Genomic DNA, 8,751 nt, shown 5'->3' on the forward strand with positions numbered 1-8,751 from the left:
AGTGGAAAGATTGGCCCTGGCACTCCTCTCAGCCCAATCTCTCAGGAAATAAATCCAACAAATAAAAATAAGGATAACACAAAGATTTCTTTATTGCCTTCAAATTCTTCCCAAGATCAGAATAGCCTTCATTCTACTATTGTTTATGATACCTCTGAAGATCTGGCTCTTCACACAGGCCTTCAAAAAAGGGAGAGTGAAGCACTTGCTTCATTGTGCTTGCCATTTTTATATTTAACTTTTTATCTTTTATTGTTTTTATAGGAATTTCTTTGACTGTTGTCAGCTGCCCAGAATCACTGAGAGTCAAGTTGCGTACAATATATATACTCAACAGCTGCCATTTCTTTAGTTGGTTGTGGCCTTCATATGCATCAGGTTCTTCTCAAGAACCTAGGATATCATAATCTATTGGCATAATATGTGTGCAGATACAAGCAGTGTGTCCTTTTGAAAATATCTGATGGAAATTTTGGGGCCATCCAAGATGGTTTGGTATGGTACTCAGTATGCTGATAACCATTGGGATCAGCATAGGTAGCTTATACCACAATCTTTCAATTTCAGTTTTCAGCTCTTGATACTTTGTGTAGGCACACTCTCAAGTTCTCTGAGAAACAATATAATCTATCAGGATTACATTTTCTCAGCCCAGCTCACCTCACAGAGTTGTTGTTTCACAACACAACAGGTGCACATTTAGAAGCTAAAATATACCTAAATTCAAAATTATGATGTACATAGTTTACTGTGATGTCTAAATTGAGCTATTAGTAACTGACTTTTTCCCCTGATAGTTAAGACAGTTAATGTCGATTCTGACAAAAAGGTGGGCTTATATCTGTATACCCATTGAAAACCTTCTGGTTTAATCCTAATCAGTAGTCAGAAGTGATTTATTGTATGTGCTTGAAATTTTAGAATTATCTGAGAGAGGTAATATGATTTCAAGTGTTTAGAAGAGAATATACAAATATTTAAACAACCTTGATGTGAACAGGTGCTGCTGTAGTGGATAAATGCTGTCCCCATACAAATGTTTGCAGTTGTCTAATTTGAGCATTTGAAGGATGCTTCTATTCTGGAATGGGACAGCCTGTGTTCTGACCTCCAAAGCAAACACGGTCTGTTTACATATTTTATTTTACTTTTTGTTTAAGCAACTCCAAAACAGGAGACAAAATACCAAATGTCCAAGTTTCAGTTGAACATTTCATCCTTTTTAAGCAGCAACAGTATTGGGTGGCAAGAAGTACAGTATGTTCGGTATTTCTGTGGTGCCAAAAATAAAAAAAGAGTTTTAATAATTCTAGAACCTGAAATACAGTATATCACCAGTGATTATAAAGAGGTGATTAGCTATTTGTTCTGACCCTTTGTGCTCCTTCAAGTTATTATCAACTGATTCCTCCCACCATTCTTTGGGAAAGTGGCAACCATAATTGAAAGTATTCAGCAAAAGTCAGAATTTATATATTTACTTCTAGATTAGGCAAGGTTAGTTTAGGTTAGATGGACATAATGAGTTGTCAGTATTTATTTTTATAAATTTCACAGAATTTTACAGAGCTATGCAGTTTTTTTAAGCCTAGGGCCACGTTGAAGCCTGATGCCCAAAGCAAAGAAATAACACAGCCAGAACAAAAACTTATCCTTGCGAACTCTCAAGCTTCCTCCTTCTGTTATATATTCAAGATGGACAATATTTAATATTTATTTGCTACGTTATATGTAGGGATGTGAGTCTATACATATGTTGTTCATAGTATGTTTAGGTGTGTGTCATGTATATGTTTCACTTTGAGAGCGGGCAACTAAATTTCATTTTTGATGTGTGCCATTGTGCCCACAATATAAAAATGACAATAAAGGTTATCTTATCTTATTACACTAAAATTGAAGAAGTTGAGATAACTGTGACTGAAATCTTCCATACAGTATTTAACAGAGTAAATATGTATGAATAGAACCAAACTCATTAAGATTATCTAAAGACCATTGCTTAAGAACCACTGAGTACAAATAAGATTTATTGAGAAAGTTACATGGTATGATAGAAAGCCTGCATCTCCACTCTTTTAATCCTAGTGATGGCACAAAGAAGGAAAAGAAAGAGGACGAGGAGAAAGAGAAGGAAGAGTAGAACGATTATTTTTGCTATAGAAGATAGTGTGAAGAGACTTTAAATCTAGGGAAACCTAAGCAAAGTGAGAGCATTTTCTTGTTTATTATAAGCAATGGATTTTTTTAACTGAAAATTTATAATCACCTTTTCATCAGCAATGAATCCTTTAACCCACCCCCCAGACCTTTTCTGCTATTGGATACTAAATAGATATTCCCAAAGTATAACTTGTTCTTATGAAATTTGAGACTCAAGACTTACCCTTATTATATTCATTTATTTTGTCTTATTATCCCAAATTGTCAAACTACAGTAATCCCAAACTGCAATCTTGTCATCCAGAGTGATTGCAACTCCTTCCAGTTTCATAGCACCGAATTTAGAAGTATCCTTTCTATTCCATTCACCACATAATGAGTGAATACATTAAGATGCACTGGACCTACTCTGAAGGGTTAGTGTACTATATTCCATTTGTTATATAACCCATAATACATGATGGGTTCATATATGATTCTTCAGCCAGTGATAAACTGATTGACAATCAAACTTTAAAGAACTATTAGTAAAAAAAACACCCATGAATTAAGAGACCCACATTTAAGGGATGTTAAATGAAATGGTCCATTTGCATCTCTCCTCCTGAATTGACAAGCTTGTTGCATCTGAATTAGTACAGAGAAAGTTGCTAAATTTACTTCAGGGTTACCTCTTATTTTATAACTTCTATGGTGACTTACGACATTTATGTACTGAAATCATGATGTAACGTAATAATGTCATTAAGCAAATGATGTCATTGCTACAATGATGTATGGTTCATGAAAGCAAGGCTTCACTGCATAAGGTGATCTGAGTGTTTAAAGGCGGGTGCCTTTTTTATATTATGCAACTGGTATGAGAGCTGACAATTGGCACTTTTTCCAATGCTACAATAAAATTATGTCACCAGGTCCTGGGATCCTAGGGAACTGGAGACATTCTTAGATGGCTCATCTCTGTCCTTGTCTTGCAGTTTATATATTTTAATGTTTAATAAGTGATTTTTGAAATATGTTTATAATGATTTTTATACATTTGTTGTTTTATTTGATATACACCACCCAGAGTCTCTTTTTGTGAAATAGATGGCCATGTGAACTTGATTAATAAATAATAATAAATTAATAATTTATTTAAAATTAAATAAGTAAAAATAAACACAAGAAACATGAATATGAAACCAAGTCAACATTGTAGTAGAAAGAAATTGCAATCTGTGGTCAAGAATGGCTCTCATTACCTTGCAATTTTGTAGAAATAGTAGTACAATATCTCTTTATATCACAGCAGTTCTCATACCACAACAAGAAAGAGACTGATCTTATTTAACTTGATTAATAGCCATTACTGTGCTCAAACAGTGGAAATAACATAAGGAAGTAAAAACTGGAACTTCATCATCTGTGCTTCATCACACCATGCCTCTATTTCTTTTCTTTTTTTCTTTTAATGCTGTTAAGAGTTTAAAAAGGCTTTTTACTTAGAGACTAGACATAGAAAGGAAGGGAGGAAAGGAAGGAGGAAGAGAAAAAAGATAGGATTTAAACAATGTATCAGACAGATTGTTATGGGCCATGGAAAGATAGATTTAAAATGAATGAATCATAAAGCCATCCAACAAATGAGAAACATATAAAAAATTAAAAGGAAACAGTAAATCTTCTGCTTTCCACACCTTCTCTCTCTCTCTCTCTCTCTCTCTCTCTCTCTCACTCTTCTACTTATTTATCTATCTATGTGTCACCTGACACTAGTCTCTCTAAGCAAACAGAATAACACAGGGAATCTGAAATAAACTGGAAGAGTAATACAAAGAGGAGAATTCAAAATAATGAATTGTACCTAGCCCAACAATGGCTGTAAAAATGTTTCTACTGCAATACTTAATATAAGCCTAAGCAAGTCAGCTTCAGTTATTTTGATATGTTTTTTTTGTTTCTCCTAGAGCTTGGCACCAATGATTTATGCTTGAATTGACCTACCATCTGTATTCCAGTTATCTGAACTTCTACTCCATCTCTGCCAGAACTACTATCAAGTCAACCAAGGACTTTGTGCTGTTAAAAAGTGGGTTGTTGATAATGAGAATCCTGATGATAGCAATCCAAGGTCAAACTGCAATTCCACACTTTGACAAGTCTACTGACAGAGCAGCTGTCAATATCAGTGGATTTATCCAGTCTGAGAACTTCTAACTGATGGATATTTGTATAGAGTAGACTAAGACCTAAACTTATAGGACGTTGGTGTAGTAATCACATTTCACCTAAAGTAACATTCTAAGAGAAGCTGAAGTTAGTTTCCTGCTTAGGCAAAGCATTAACTTCTGAAAAATGTGGAAAGAAATGTGATATGATTATCTTTTCATGCAGGGTCAAAACCACAAATGTTTATTTTTTTTCTTGTATCAGTTTAATTATAATAATTCATGTTTGAAAGATTAATTTATATTTAGGTAGCTTTGAATGATCTTGACCTTAGCTGATCTTGAGAGAAGCTAGCAGGTTAGACACAGTTAGCATTTTAATGGAAGATCACCAGGAAATCCAATTAAGAACTAAAAAAAAAATGATAGCGGCAAATCAATAAAATAAAATATAAAGTTATATGGATGAGTCCCTAGAGTTGCTATGTATTGAACTTCATTTGAATCAGTGTTTCTCAACCTTGACAATTTTAAGGCATGTGGACTTCAACTCCCAGAATTCCACAGCAATGCTGGCTGTGGAATTCTGGGAGTTGAAGTCCACATGCCTTAAAATTGTCAAGGTTGAGAAACACTGATTTGAATGAATCTTTTATTCTTTTTTTCCTTCATATAGAACTGAAATATCCTAAGGAACAGACCTAATGATAAAACCACTTTGAGTATATACTTGTAAATTCCTTAAAAGCAGAGAAGATTGCTTTTTTCATTCAAATCATCCAGCCTTTTTCAGGAACCAAACAATCACAAGATTTAGACCTCATTAGTTTTCAAGAAATTACTATACCCAATTTTAATATGTTGGAAAGAACAAACGGCATGTTGTGGACTAATTTTACCAATTTGTGTAAGAAATCTGATGGCAGAATGGATTAAGAATTTTGGACAAAACATTAATGGAACCGCAGGAAAATGTGTGGTTGAAATGACTGAAATGTAATTATATTATATTATAATATAATTATATTATAACTAAAATATTTTTAATAAAATGATGTACCAATGTAATATTATTCTAAAAATTATCTAAAATGTGTAAAGATATTTAAAATTTATGTTGGAAACGTGGAAACATTAAGGGCCACTTTATTATGTCTGGTAGATTTGTAAAAAAGCTAGAAAATTCAGGGCTCAAATACTGTACATATAATGTTACATAGGATTTTTAGATACCAAACCAGAATTTGTCTTGCTGGGATTAATGGATAGTCAATTAGAAAAGAGCCATGAAAGAGTATTTTAATCTGTGATTACTGCTGTGAGACTATTATATGCACAAAAATGAAAAGACTCTCAAATATTCACAAAAGAGGATTGTTGGTGAAATTGACAAAACTAGCAAAGATAGCAAAATTAACTTCTTTGATTAGAGAAAGATCAACAATCACATTTATTAGTGACTGGAAACCCCTTTTGGACTTTTTGCTGAAAGGAGAAGAAAAAACTTCTGATTTATGGCTTTGAAGATTAGAAAGGCTATATGGAAAAAAAGGAAATTATGATGCAACCTTAGAGAGAGAGAACAAAATATAAATGTACAGTATCTATAACTGCTGTCACTATTTACTATTTTTCTTGATTGTCTTTATTTTCCCTTTTGGTTTTTACTTTGTGAAAACTTTCTTCAATAAAAACTATCTATCTATCTATCTATCTATCTATCTATCTATCTATCTATCTATCTATCTATCTATCTATCTATCTATCTATCTATCTAATCTATCTAATCTATCTATCTATCTATCTATCTATCTATCTATCTATCTATCTATCTATCTATCTATCTATCATCTGCCCAAAGTCATTTGATAATGTCCATACCCTGTCCATGCTTCTATCAGCTCCACTCAACATTATATATCCAGTTTGGCCTAGTGGCTGAGCCACCAGATTAGAAAACCAGGAGACTGTGATTTCCAGGCCTACCTTTGGCATGGAAAACCATCTGAAAAACCATTCTCTTTCAGCCCAATTCACCTCACAGAGTTGTTGTTGAAGGGAAAATAGGAGGAGGAAGGAGTGTTAAATATGTTTGCCTCCTTGAGTTATTTATAAAAAATAATAAAGGGCACTTTGAGGCATGAGAGATAAAAAAAATATAAATAAATAAAATAAAAAACAAACCTCCTAAACTTGAAGGAAAGCAATTTTTGTGGGGAAAAAGACTGCATATCTGAATAGTGCTCTCTAACTTAGTTTCAAGATTACTAACATCAATAAATATATTTCCTACACCAATATTTTCTCTAATGTAAAAGAGAAAGATAAAAGCCTCAAAGTGCTCCTGGCCCTAAATCAAATTTATTGTGTGTTTACTACTTTATCACAACCTTTTTCAATTCTTCAGTTTTAGATGTCAATCTCATTCATGGGCTTTTATAATTACAATTTTCATTGTAAACTTCATTGATATTGTTGTTGTGGTTCATGATACAGATGAACATTTCAATTATACATATTGGACTACAATCTGCCGAATTCCCAGCTTGATAGTGAATAGTCTAAGAATTATGGAAATCAGTCTTCCACACTTCTTGAGGGCACAAACTGTAGTCTACTTTCTATTCTACTTTCTATTTGGCTGAAAGTACTTTGATGTAATAATTTCAATTGTCAAGTTTCATTCATTTATTCATTCATTCAGTTCAGTTCAATATTTATGATATTCAATTTTCATTGTGCACGGTGATTGTAATAATAATAAAAAGAAATAACAGTTGAACAGTTGCAACTCAGTTACACCTGTTTATTGAGCAACTTGGAAATCATAACTTGCCACTTCTTCCTCAGTCAGATCAGTTATTAATGGAAAGAATTGCAAGAAGAATTGTACCTGCATGTTGAGCAAGAGATCTCCCTCCCCCCCAAAATAAAATAAAATAAAACTCCAGAGGTCCATAATCCCTCTCCCCATTTTGGTGATTTCATCTAGCAAATGTAGTTAAGTAATAAATATTTTTTTCTTTCAATAAGGTAGTTACTTCTCCCTCCTTTTTTCATAACTGATCATAAGCCAAAGAAGAAAAATTAACATTTTGGCAGGCAATTTCCTTTGGCTGAAAGAGATATGGTGGCAGTTCTGTGGCTATTTCCCCCCCCCTCTGTTGTAATAGCAACTGTGCATTACAAAACTTTGCCTTCGTGTGTATTTTGCATAGAGAACAAGCGTGAGTAGTATTTGGTAGATGTTGATTAAAATTTGCTTAAGAGGATCTGAAAAGAACAAAGGGAATAATTGATTTCTTAACTACAATTCATATACTGGGAATTGGGTGTGTTGTTTTTTTTTTGAATATTCTAAGCTTATAGAAATGTTTGGCAGGAGTCCCACATGTCCCCTATATGTAACATATAGCTAGGTGTAGGTTCTGCTCAGCCCCTCAGTTTCTAAATCTGACATGGGAGGACCAAAAGAACAGGATCATTTGAGGCCAAGTAGGATGTATATGTGTGTGAATTCATAAATAACCACTTAAGGAAGTATGGACACAGATTACTAATCAGTTCTTTTTCATCGTGCTCTCTGTGATTCAAATGAATGATTAGCACTCTACTTACCTAAAGTAAACCTGACTGTTATAAGATAACCAAGAAGAGGACAGTCCTTCTAAGGGTGCTTCCTATAGAAATGAAGGTCTAGATTATAATGAAGGCCATGCAGCCTTCTCTCGTTTATCCTTTATCTGCGCATGCGTGAGAGATGGCGGTCTTCTGGAAATAGCTCCGAGATGCGGAGCCCGAAAACGGCAAGAGGGGGTGCTTGGAAAGCTCCCCGAAGGCCCGGAGTTCCACTCCCATGTGGGTGCCTCTCCTGGTGAGCCCCGGACTGGATACGGGACGTTTGGGGGCGTGGGGGGCGCGGAGCCGATTCGGTCATCGTTTTTGGCCGTTTTTCGGCCTTTTCCAGCTTACCCGGCCTTCCCGTCCGCGGCGGCCCCGTTGATGGTGGGCGGGCGGCGTCTCCGGCCTTCTCCACCCCGCTCGGCCCAGACCACTCGGCCTGGACCACCTGGAGGTCCGGAGATTTCCCTCCACGGGGGTGCCTCCCCTGGCGTGGGGTGTCTCTGGCGACCGGAGGGCCTCTCGGGTGATCTTGGAGGCCCGCGTGGGTTCGGCGGCCTCCTCGTCGGCTGCGATGGCCTGGCCAGGGACTTTGTGGATGGCTCCGACGGCCCCTTTAGGCGGCCTCTCCGACGACGGCTTGCAGCCTCCCCGGCGATCGGGGACCTCGGAGGGCTTTTTGGACAGCCTCGACGGCCCCCTAGTGGTGTCAGCTCTGGGGGATGGCCGCGCGGCCTGTTTGGGCGGCCTGTCCGGGGCCCTCTTTGGCCGGCTTATCTTCAATGGCCTGGAGGCCTTTTTTGAGACCTTCCGGGGG

Source organism: Protobothrops mucrosquamatus, unplaced genomic scaffold (genome assembly GCF_001527695.2).
Source record: "Protobothrops mucrosquamatus isolate PMUCROS unplaced genomic scaffold, P.Mucros_1.0 scaffold1630, whole genome shotgun sequence".
NCBI classification, from domain to species: domain Eukaryota; kingdom Metazoa; phylum Chordata; class Lepidosauria; order Squamata; family Viperidae; genus Protobothrops; species Protobothrops mucrosquamatus.